This window comes from Rhinoderma darwinii, chromosome 3 (assembly GCF_050947455.1).
Source record: "Rhinoderma darwinii isolate aRhiDar2 chromosome 3, aRhiDar2.hap1, whole genome shotgun sequence".
In the NCBI taxonomy this organism is placed as follows: domain Eukaryota; kingdom Metazoa; phylum Chordata; class Amphibia; order Anura; family Rhinodermatidae; genus Rhinoderma; species Rhinoderma darwinii.
The window spans coordinates 40,760,640-40,773,368 of record NC_134689.1 but is presented as its reverse complement, the minus strand read 5'-3'; positions in this window follow the sequence as shown (position 1 = coordinate 40,773,368).

Genomic DNA, 12,729 nt, shown 5'->3' with positions numbered 1-12,729 from the left:
AAGCTATATGGCACTTTTGTCATAATGGAGTCATAAAGAATGTTAGTAATCCTCCACCAATCAGCTATGAGGGATATGCTGCATCTAAAGAGAGCACTGGCTGCATTTAATGGATTGCATTTTACCACGACTTTAGTGTTGTTAGGTCATCTAATAGATGCTCTAGTTTAAGATCCCCTTAATAAGAGTTGCATGAAATTAGATTTATTTTATATCTTATACAATACCTTTAAACCTTTTGAAGTAAAGTAAGTAAAACAATATAATTTACTTCACTTTGCTTATGCCAGATTATAAGAACATACATCTTTAGAAAAATCTGTTTATAAGCAAGTGATATTCTAAAATTGTAGATTAAGATTGAATCTCAAATAAATCTGGAAAGAAGACATTAAAAAAATAAAAGCAAACACCGGATAAATTTATAAAGCTTGGCAATGTATTTTTTAAAGATGTACATTTATTCTTTGGGACTTGTTTTTAACATGAACAACTCTTTAACTTACCAACCGCAAGTTAAAAGGAATCTCGGAATTTGAAAAATAAAATCCCATTTCTGACTGTATAAGTGTACAGTAGAATTGTGTAATGTTATTTCAATAGGTTGACAACCTTTTCTTCATCGGGCTAGTTACTGAGCAGTCACATGGAGGTTTATTTCCTAAACACAGCAGTATTCCAAGTACCAGATGGCACATAAAAGCTTGCCTAGTTTATCATGCATATCTATAAAGAAAACTTGAAAATGGCGAAAATGCAGGTCCATTTTCCGCCACAACTACTAAACTTCTGCAGAAATTTCAATCAGCTGTTTCTGTTTATTCCATTGAAATCCAAAGTTTAATTTTACATTTTTAGCACTTTCAGTGTGTTTTGCTTTTTGTTCATACATCTTGTAGCCATATATTTAGTTAATTTACCTTGTCTTATTACATTCTAGCTGATTTTCAACTATATACATATAGGCAATTAAGATTGTTTGAAGAATTTCTATTGCATATATATTTTCATGTTTTTTGTGTTTTGTTTTGTTTTTTGTTTTTTTTTAGAAAATTTTGCTTTCTAATTACATTTTACAACATTCCAGTTTAAGTCTTCATTATGCTATGTTCACACGGGGTATTTTGCCGAGTTTTTTGACGCGGAAACCGCGTCGCAAAACTCGGCAAAAACGGCCCGAGAACGCCTCCCATTGATTTCAATGGGAGACGTCGGCGTCTTTTTCCAGCATCATTTTTAACAACTATTGGAAGAAGCTATGAATATGAATAGAGACTAAAACATAAAATTTGAAATCGATACTAAAACAATAAAACAAAGTTTTTGCTAAGTGTACATTTTTAAAAAAAGTGGGATTTTGTAATACTAGAATGTACCTGTTATGGAAATGCAAGTGGAGCAATACCTCAAGGCTGCTGGAGTCTGCTGGGAGAGAGCGTGCATGTAAACCCTCAACCTCAAATCCGTAACCAACTGACAGTGTCTAAGGCTACTCTAAGGTGTTCGCCAGGGCCGATCGTAAGGTGGGATGGACTTTGCTGCTTAGAACCCAGGTTGTCCTAACAGTGTAGTTTTGGATAAGAGGTGCAATGCAGGCAAACCTGAGCTGGAAGCCAGGCAGCCAATAGGTTAACTGAAAGTCCAGAAATGGAGTAGAGGTAATCAGACAAGCCACGGTCTAAACCAGCCGGGAGGGGATAATCAGAATCAGTAAGCAGAGGGTTAACGAGAGACAAGCCGAGGTCAGTATACACAGGTCCAGAAAACAGAAGTGCAGGAGCAGACAGGAGCTTGATCAGAGACCAGGAGATAGGAAAATTCACTATCTATCTATCTATCTATCTATCTATCTATCTATCTATCTATCTATCTATCTATCTATCTATCTATCTATCTATCTATCTATCTATCTATCTATCTATCTATCTATCTAATGGTAGGGTACATTAATATACTGTTTTTAACACGTTTTTTGCCACGATTTTGACCACATTTATTTATGCAAAAATGTCAGGAAAATATTTACCTGTCATTCTTTACAAAAAATTTGACTCAATATGTTTTTACAGAACTTTTACTGTGCAGGAGGGAATTGCTGTTGAGTATAAGCAGTCAGGGTCGGCCATAACAGGGTAACTGTTATTTGAAGAAACTCCCTCCATATCATTGTATACGTGCGCAGAGCAGTGTTCAAACGCATATACTTTCTATGAGTAAGAACAGCGATCTGTTTGCATTTCCAAGGAGAGACAAGAAAAGCGGATCACAGCCGAAGGGGCACAGCGATCAGCTGAACACTTCTGCTCCTTTATATAAGCAATCAGTGGGGGTTTGTTACCCTCTAGGTGATATATAACATAAGTATCTTTTCTTGATTTTTTTTTAAAGAAAATACAAAAAAGTGTCAAAAATAAAGCAAAAAAGTAATGTGTGAACATAACCATAAAGAAAGGCAGCTAAATGCCACAGATATTGTAATTTAACCCTTTCACTGTCAGAAATTTGGCTGCTGTATTTGTTCAGGTGGCCAGAATTTGTTTTTGTTTTTGCCTTCCCACACTCCAACAGTCATAACTTTTACATTTTTTTAGGTTGATGTAGATGTATGAGGTCTTGTTTTTTTTAGGTGACATTTTGTGATACACATACTGCAAGTAAGCATTTAATTTAAATTAACTTGAGGAAAATGCATAAACAAAGCAAATTAGACAAGGGGCGGGTGTGTGGCTAGTGTTGTGGCAGTGTGACTAGCAACATGGGGGCACAAATTTACATTGTAAGACTAAATCTAAGACTGAATATGCCCCCATTAAAGGCCCATTTACACTCACCAATTATCATTATGAGTTTCTGAGCAATCATAATGATAATTGATCTGTGTTTACAAAGTAGATGATCCATGATGAAACTATCCTATGTCTTCAACTGTGATCCATTACAAATAATTGTTAGGAGTGGCACAATTGATCTATTTTAATGCTGCTCATAGTGACATTTACACAAGGAATTGAGAATGTGGCAGACACTGGTGAATCTTGTGGCTGGCAATATAGGGGCATTTTAGCTGACAGTGGGTGGATATTGGTGGAAATAGTGGGGGCATTCTGACTGACATTGGGGTTACTAGCTGACACTTGGGGGCATCATGGCAGATATCTTGCCATGTATGACCAATGCCCCTATAGAGACAAATATCACAGGTTAGACTGGGACAAACGGTCCTATGTTTTGCAGATGCACCAAAAGAGTGACAGCAGGAAGAAACTTCTGAAAAACGTGTCAAACTTGTTCTGCTGCTTCCACAGTTTCTTCAGAAGAAATGTAGCACTGTTTACAGGAGGGGTAGGGGGTAACTACCTATAGACACACAGCATGGAGGTAGAGCAATGTCAGCCTGTGTATCAGATAGTATCTGTTAAGGATCTGCCAGGCACAGCTTCTGTATCCACGCCCATAGGTAATCAGTCTGCACCTGCTTCTATGTCTGTGAGACTGACTCCATCTTCCACCACTCAGGATGGCAGGCTTAGGAGTGGGAGAGCCTATCACAGCCTGGCCAGACGGAGCTAGCTCCCGCCCTCTGTCTATTTATACCTGCCTTTCCTGTTCCTCCTTGCTTGTGATTCTTCTCTGTTGGTTTCCTGGCCCTGCTGCAGCTTCTTGAACTACTTGTCCCTGCTTCGTATTGACCCTGGCTTACTGACTACCCCGTCGCCTAGGGCGGGTCATTGCAAGTAGGCAGGGACTGAGTGGCGGATAGTTTAGCGCGCACTTGTCTGTTTCCCTATCCCTGTCATTACATAATCACAAGCCCATATACCTACTCTACCCTGGTCCCTCACACCACTATGGACCCCCTATAGACCTTGGTTCAGCAAATGCAGGGTCTCTCCCTACAGATCCAGGCCCTGGCTCAGAGGGTCAACCAGCCTGATGCTACCATGGTAGTGCCCCTCACCTCACCTCTTGAACCCTACCTCAAGTTGCCTGACCGGTTCTCAGGGGACCGGAAGACTTTTCTCTCCTTTCGGGAGAGTTGTAGGCTCTATTTTCGTTTAAAGCCCCACTCCTCAGGTTCTGAGAGCCAGCGGGTGGGTATAATTATGTCCCGGCTCCAGGAAGGGCCCCAAGAATGGGCCTTCTCCTTGGCTCCTGACGCCCCTAAACTTTCCTCCGTTGATCTTTTCTTTTCTGCTCTCGGACTCATTTATGACGAGACTGACAGGACTGCCTTTGCCAAGAGTCAGCTGGTGACCTTACATCAGGGTAAGAGACCTGTTGAGGAGTATTGCTCTGACTTTAGGAAGTGGTGCGTAGCTTCTCGGTGGAATGACCCTGCCTTAAGGTGCCAGTTTAGGTTGGGTCTGTCGAACGCCCTGAAAGACCTGCTAGTTAGCTATCCCTCTTCTGACTCCCTAGACCAGGTTATGGCTTTAGCGGTACGACTTGACCGACGTCTCAGGGAACGACAATGTGAACGTTTTTGTGTTTTCTCCTCTGACTCCCCCATGATGCCTCCCGAGGTTCCGTTGCTTCGTTCTTCCACGGAAGACTCGGAGGTACCTATGCAACTCGGGGCCTCCGTGACCCCCCAACAACGTAGAGAGTTCCGCAGGAAGAATGGTCTCTGCTTCTATTGTGGGGATGACAAGCATCAAGTGAACACCTGTCCTAGGCGTAAGAATAAGCAGCCGGAAAACTTCCGCGCCTAAGTGATCATCGGGGAGGTCACTTGGGCGCACAGGTATTTCCCGTAAATATGAAACGTAATAAAATCTTGCTTCCCTTTCAGGTCTCTTTTGGTGGTAGGTCTGCTACCGGCAGTGCCTTCGTGGATTCAGGGTCGTCTGCTAATATCATGTCTGTGGAATTTGCTATGTCTCTAGCTATGCCTTTGATTGATTTGCCTAAACCTGTCCCGGTAGTGGGTATCGACTCCACTCCTCTTGCTAATGGTTATTTTACACAGCATACCCCTGTTTTTGAACTCCTTGTTGGCTCCATGCATTTGGAGCAGTGCTCTGTACTGTTGATGCAGGGATTATCGTCCGATTTGGTTTTAGGCCTTCCCTGGTTGCAGTTGCATAATCCCACGTTTGACTGGAATACTGGGGAGCTTACCAAATGGGGTAATGAATGCTTGACGTCATGTTTTTCTGTTAATTCTATTTCTCCCCCTGAGGAGGTGAACACTCTACATGAGTTTGTTCAGGACTTCGCTGATGTTTTCTCTAAGGAGGCCTCCGAAGTGTTACCTCCTCATAGAGAATACGATTGCGCTATCGATTTGGTACCAGGAGCTAAGCTCCCTAAGGGTAGGATATTTAATCTCTCTTTTCCCGAACGTGAAGCCATGAGAGAGTATATCCAGGAATGCCTAGCCAAGGGTTACATTCGCCCCTCTGCTTCTCCGGTAGAAGCTGGCTTCTTCTTCGTAGGGAAGAAGGATGATGATCTTAGGCCATGCATTGACTACCGTAACTTGAATAAGGTCACTGTAAGGAACCAGTATCCCCTTCCTTTGATTCCTGATCTCTTTAATCAGGTTCAGGGGGCCCAATGGTTCTCTAAGTTTGATCTACGGGGGGCGTATAACCTTATCCGCATCAAAGAGGGGGATGAGTGGAAGACTGCGTTTAACACGCCCGAAGGTCATTTCGAATACCTCGTCATGCCCTTTGGGTTGTGTAATGCTCCCGCGGTCTTCCAGAATTTCATAAATGAGGTTTTAAGAGATTACCTGGGGGTATTTCTTGAAGTGTACCTTCATGACATACTTGTGTTTTCCAAGGACTGGTCCTCCCACATTGAGCATGTCAGGAAGGTGCTCCAGGTCCTTCGGGAAAACAAACTGTTTGCGAAGACCGAAAAATGTGTGTTTGAGGTGCAGGAGATACCATTTTTGGGTCAAATCCTCACTCCTCATTAATTCCGCATGGACCCCGCCAAGGTCCAGGCTGTGGCGGAATGGGTCAAACCTGCCTCCCTGAAGGCGTTACAGTGCTTCTTGGGGTTCGCTAATTATTACAGGAGATTTATGGCTAACTTCTCGGTCATCGCTAAGCCTCTTACGGACCTCACTCGCAAGGGTGCTGATCTCCTCCGCTGGCCTCCTGAGACTGTCCAGGCTTTTGAGGTCCTTACGAAGTGCTTTATCTCGGCCCTGGTGTTGGTTTAGCCCAACCAAATGGAGCCATTTATCGTGGAGGTTGACGCGTCCGAGGTGGGAGTGGGGGCTGTCTTGTCCCAGGGTACCAGGTCCCTCACCCATCTCCGTCCCTGTGCCTACTTCTCCAGGAAGTTTTCGCCCACTGAGAGTAACTATGATATTGGCAACTGCGAACTCTTAGCCATTAAATGGGCATTTGAAGAGTGGCGCCACTTCCTGGAGGGGGCTAGGCACCAGGTAACGGTCCTTACCGACCACAAGAATCTGGTTTTCCTAGAATCTGCCCGGAGGCTAAACCCGAGACAAGCTCGATCGGCGTTATTTTTTACCAGATTCAATTTTTTGGTTACCTATAGGGCTGGGTCTAAAAATATTAAGGCTGATGCACTGTCGCGTAGCTTCATGGCCAGCCCTCCTTCGGAGGAAGATCCTGCTTGTATTTTGCCTCCAGGTATAATCATTTCCTCTATTGATTCTGATTTAGGCTCTGAGATTGCTGCTGGTCAAGGTTCAGCTCCCGGGAACCTTCCTGAGAACAAGCTGTTTGTTCCCCTGCAATTCCGGCTAAGGGTACTTAGGGAAAATCATGACTCCGCACTTTCTGGTCATCCAGGCATCCTGGGTACCAAGCACCTCATTGCCAGAAACTATTGGTGGCCTGGGTTGCCTAAAGACGTTAAGGCCTACGTCGCCGCTTGTGAGGTTTGTGCTAGGTCCAAGACTCCCAGGTCCCGACCAGCGGGCTTACTACGTTCTTTGCCCATTCCCCAGAGACCTTGGACCCATATCTCCATGGATTTTATCACCGATTTGCCTCCATCTCAAGGCAAGTCGGTGGTGTGGGTTTTAGTAGACCGCTTCAGTAAGATGTGCCACTTTGTGCCCCTCAAAAAACTACCCAATGCTAAGACGTTAGCTACCTTGTTTGTCAAACACATCCTGCGTCTCCATGGGGTCCCTGTCAATATTGTTTCTGACAGAGGGGTACAATTTGTTTCTTTGTTTTGAAGAGCCTTCTGTAAAAAGTTGGAGATTGATCTGTCCTTGTCCTCTGCCTTCCATCCTGAAACTAATGGGCAACCCGAGAGGACTAATCAGTCTCTAGAACAATATTTAAGGTGTTTTATCTCTGACTGTCAATATGATTGGGTCTCATTCATTCCCCTCGCCGAATTTTCCCTTAATAACCAGGTCAGTAACTCGTCAGGGGTCTCCCCCTTTTTCTGTAATTTTGGGTTTAATCCACGGTTCTCCTCCGTTTCACCTGGTAGTTCCAACAATCCCGAGGTAGAGGTCGTTCATCGGGAACTGTGCACAGTCTGGGCCCAGGTTCAGAAGAACCTAGAGGCGTCCCAGAGCATACAAAAAACTCAGGCAGATAGAAGACGTTCTGCTAACCCCTTGTTTATGGTCGGGGATTTAATCAGGTTCAGGGGGCCCAATGGTTCTCTAAGTTTGATCTATGGGGGGCGTATAACCTTATCCGCATCAAAGAGGGGGATGAGTGGAAGACTGCGTTTAACACGCCCGAAGGTCATTTCGAATACCTCGTCATGCCCTTTGGGTTGTGTAATGCTCCCACGGTCTTCCAGAATTTCATAAATGAGGTTTTAAGAGATTACCTGGGGGTATTTCTTGAAGTGTACCTTCATGACATACTTGTGTTTTCCAAGGACTGGTCCTCCCACATTGAGCATGTCAGGAAGGTGCTCCAGGTCCTTCGGGAAAACAAACTGTTTGCGAAGACCGAAAAATGTGTGTTTGAGGTGCAGGAGATACCATTTTTGGGTCAAATCCTCACTCCTCATTAATTCCGCATGGACCCCGCCAAGGTCCAGGCTGTGGCGGAATGGGTCAAACCTGCCTCCCTGAAGGCGTTACAGTGCTTCTTGGGGTTCGCTAATTATTACAGGAGATTTATGGCTAACTTCTCGGTCATCGCTAAGCCTCTTACGGACCTCACTCGCAAGGGTGCTGATCTCCTCCGCTGGCCTCCTGAGACTGTCCAGGCTTTTGAGGTCCTTACGAAGTGCTTTATCTCGGCCCTGGTGTTGGTTTAGCCCAACCAAATGGAGCCATTTATCGTGGAGGTTGACGCGTCCGAGGTGGGAGTGGGGGCTGTCTTGTCCCAGGGTACCAGGTCCCTCACCCATCTCCGTCCCTGTGCCTACTTCTCCAGGAAGTTTTCGCCCACTGAGAGTAACTATGATATTGGCAACTGCGAACTCTTAGCCATTAAATGGGCATTTGAAGAGTGGCGCCACTTCCTGGAGGGGGCTAGGCACCAGGTAACGGTCCTTACCGACCACAAGAATCTGGTTTTCCTAGAATCTGCCCGGAGGCTAAACCCGAGACAAGCTCGATCGGCGTTATTTTTTACCAGATTCAATTTTTTGGTTACCTATAGGGCTGGGTCTAAAAATATTAAGGCTGATGCACTGTCGCGTAGCTTCATGGCCAGCCCTCCTTCGGAGGAAGATCCTGCTTGTATTTTGCCTCCAGGTATAATCATTTCCTCTATTGATTCTGATTTAGGCTCTGAGATTGCTGCTGGTCAAGGTTCAGCTCCCGGGAACCTTCCTGAGAACAAGCTGTTTGTTCCCCTGCAATTCCGGCTAAGGGTACTTAGGGAAAATCATGACTCCGCACTTTCTGGTCATCCAGGCATCCTGGGTACCAAGCACCTCATTGCCAGAAACTATTGGTGGCCTGGGTTGCCTAAAGACGTTAAGGCCTACGTCGCCGCTTGTGAGGTTTGTGCTAGGTCCAAGACTCCCAGGTCCCGACCAGCGGGCTTACTACGTTCTTTGCCCATTCCCCAGAGACCTTGGACCCATATCTCCATGGATTTTATCACCGATTTGCCTCCATCTCAAGGCAAGTCGGTGGTGTGGGTTTTAGTAGACCGCTTCAGTAAGATGTGCCACTTTGTGCCCCTCAAAAAACTACCCAATGCTAAGACGTTAGCTACCTTGTTTGTCAAACACATCCTGCGTCTCCATGGGGTCCCTGTCAATATTGTTTCTGACAGAGGGGTACAATTTGTTTCTTTGTTTTGAAGAGCCTTCTGTAAAAAGTTGGAGATTGATCTGTCCTTGTCCTCTGCCTTCCATCCTGAAACTAATGGGCAACCCGAGAGGACTAATCAGTCTCTAGAACAATATTTAAGGTGTTTTATCTCTGACTGTCAATATGATTGGGTCTCATTCATTCCCCTCGCCGAATTTTCCCTTAATAACCAGGTCAGTAACTCATCAGGGGTCTCCCCCTTTTTCTGTAATTTTGGGTTTAATCCACGGTTCTCCTCCGTTTCACCTGGTAGTTCCAACAATCCCGAGGTAGAGGTCGTTCATCGGGAACTGTGCACAGTCTGGGCCCAGGTTCAGAAGAACCTAGAGGCGTCCCAGAGCATACAAAAAACTCAGGCAGATAGAAGACGTTCTGCTAACCCCTTGTTTATGGTCGGGGATCTGGTGTGGCTATCGTCAAAAGAACTTGCGCCTTAAAGTCCCGTCCAAGAAGTTTGCTCCCCGGGTTTATAGGGCCGTACAAGGTCATTGAAGTCCTCAATCCTGTCTCCTTCCGACTGGAGTTGCCCCCATCTTTTCGAGTACACGACGTGTTTCATGCCTCCCTCCTTAAATGCTGCTCCCCGTCCTTGGCTCCCTCGAGGAAACCTCCTGTCCCCGTTCTCACCCCTGAGGGGGTAGAATTCGAGGTGGCAGTGATTGTGGACAGCAAGATGGTCCAAGGCTCCCTCCAGTACCTGGTCCATTGGAGAGGATACGGGCCTGAGGAGAGGACTTGGGTACCTGCCCGGGATGTTCACGCTGGGGTATTGGTCAGGAGGTTCCACCTTCGTTTCCCCAATAAACCAGGTCCATCTAGAAAGGGTCCGGTGGCCGCTCATAAAAGGGGGGGTACTGTTAAGGATCTGCCAGGCACAGCTTCTGTATCCACGTCCATAGGTAATCAGTCTGCACCTGCTTCTATGTCTGTGAGACTGACTCCATCTTCCACCACTCAGGATGGCAGGCTTAGGAGTGGGAGAGCCTATCACAGCCTGGCCAGACGGAGCTAGCTCCCGCCCTCTGTCTATTTATACCTGCCTTTCCTGTTGCTCCTTGCTTGTGATTCTTCTCTGTTGGTTTCCTGGCCCTGCTGCAGCTTCTTGAACTACTTGTCCCTGCTTCGTATTGACCCTGGCTTACTGACTACTCTTCTGCTCTGCGTTTGGTACCTCGTACACTCCTGGTTTGACTCGGCTTGTTCACTACTCTCCTGCTCTGCGTTTGGCACCTCGTACTCTCCTGGTTTGACTCGGCTCGTTTACTACTCTTGTTGCTCACGGTGTTGCCGTGGGCAACTGCCCCGTTTCCCTTTGTTCTGTGTTTCCTTGTCTGGTTGTCTGTCGTGCACTTATTGAGTGTAGGGACCATCGCCCAGTTGTACCCCGTCGCCTAGGGCGGGTCGTTGCAAGTAGGCAGGGACTGAGTGGCGTGTAGTTTAGGGCGCACTTGTCTGTTTCCCTATCCCTGTCATTACAGTATCAGATGTCTATGTGATGTGGTTGCCCAGATTCTTCAGTTTTAAAAATATCCCACATGTGGCCCAAGTGTGCTAATGGACTGAAACACAGGCCACAGAAGCAAAGGAGCACTTCATAGATTTTGGGGTTTCTTTTTTATTTTAGAATATATTTTAGGCACCATGTCAGGTTTGAAGAGGTCTTGAGGTGCCAAAACCGTGGAAACCCCCCAAAAGTGACCCCATTTTAGAAACTACACCCCTCAAGGAATTCATCTAGGGGTATAGTTAGCACTTTTATCCCACAAGCAGTTTTTTGCTAAATTCATTGGAATTAGTCTGTGAAAATGAAAATCTACATTTTTTCTGAAAGGAATATAGGAGAAAAATCACAACATTTCTAAAGGAATTTCACCCCGATTACTTCAATACCATATATATTGTTTGGACCCACGGCAGGGCTCAGAAGGGAAGGAGTGCCATTTGGATTTTGAAGCACAGATTTTGCTGGAATGGTTTTTGTCACCCTGTCGTGTTTGCAACGACCTTGGAGGGACCAAAACAGAGGAGACCGCCCAAAAGTGAAACCATTTTGGAAACTACACCCCTCAATGAATTTTCTATGGGTATAGTTAACATTTTGATCCCACAGGTTTTTTTTTGCAGAATTTAGTGGAATTAGGCCGTGAAAATGAAAATCTACTTTGTTTGAGAAAAAACTGAATTCTTTCATTTTTACAAGGAATACAGGATAAAAAGAACCCCAACATTTGTATAGAAATTACTCCTGATTACTGCAATACCCGATGTGTGGTAATAAACTGCTGTCTGGACACACAGCAGGGCTTCAAAGGAGCTCCATTTGGCCTTTGGAGTTCAAATTTAGCTGGAATGGTTTGTGTCGCTATGTCGCATTTGCAAAGCAACTGAGGGACCAAAACAGTAAAAACACACCAAAAGTGCCCACCTTTGTGAAACAACACCAGTTAAGGAATCTATCTAGGGGTTTAGGGAGCATTTAGACCCCACAGGTCTTTTGCAGAATTTATTAGAATCAGGCAGTGAAAGTGAATATCAACATTTTTTCCCACTAAACTGTTGAATTTTTTCATTTTCACAAAGGATAAAGGAGGAAAAAGCACCCCAACATTTGTAAAGCAATTTCTCCCAAGTACAGCAATAACCCACATGTGGTCATAAATGTATTTTGATTAGAAATTAACTAACCCTTTCAGGACTGATCCATTTTTTGCTTTTTCATTTTCGTTTTTCGCTTCCAAGAGCCATAACATTTTTATTTTCCCGTCAATAGACTGGTGAAACTGAAAAAAAAAATTCTTTGCAAGCTGGAATTGGAAAAAACTGATTCCGCCATTGTTTTTTTGGTTTCGTTTTTACGCCTTTCAACGTGCTGTAAAAACAAAAGCTTAACTCTATTCTGTGGTTCAATACGATTACAGTGATACCAAATTCAAATAGTTTTTTTTTATATTTTACGACTTTTACAAAGACAAAAATTTTTGTTAAAAAAAACAACTTGTTTTGTTTTACCACATTCTGAGAGCCATAACTTTTTTATTTTTTGGTCAATTGAGCGGTGTGAGGGTTTAATTTTGCGGGACATGCTGCAGTTTCTAATGGTACAATTATTTGGTACATACCACTTTTTGATCACTTTTCATAAAAAAATGTTTTGAGAGCTAAGGTGAACAAAAAACAGCAATTTTGCCGTTTTAAACTCTTGATTTTTTTTATGGCATTCACCCTGTGAGTTAAATACTGTTATATTGAAAAAGTTCGGACTTTAATGGGCGCAGCGATACCAATTTTGTTTATTTTTTTACAGGAATTTTTTTTTATATATTTTCTTCAGTACTAATAATTTGATGTAACTTTTTTTTTACACATTTTATTAGTCCCCCCAGGGGACTTGAAGCAGCGATTGTACTTTTTACAGGATTCTGTAACAGCGTATTTACTGTTCGTGTCTGTTAGTCTCCGGCGTCAGCTGTACTACACAACTGACACCGACA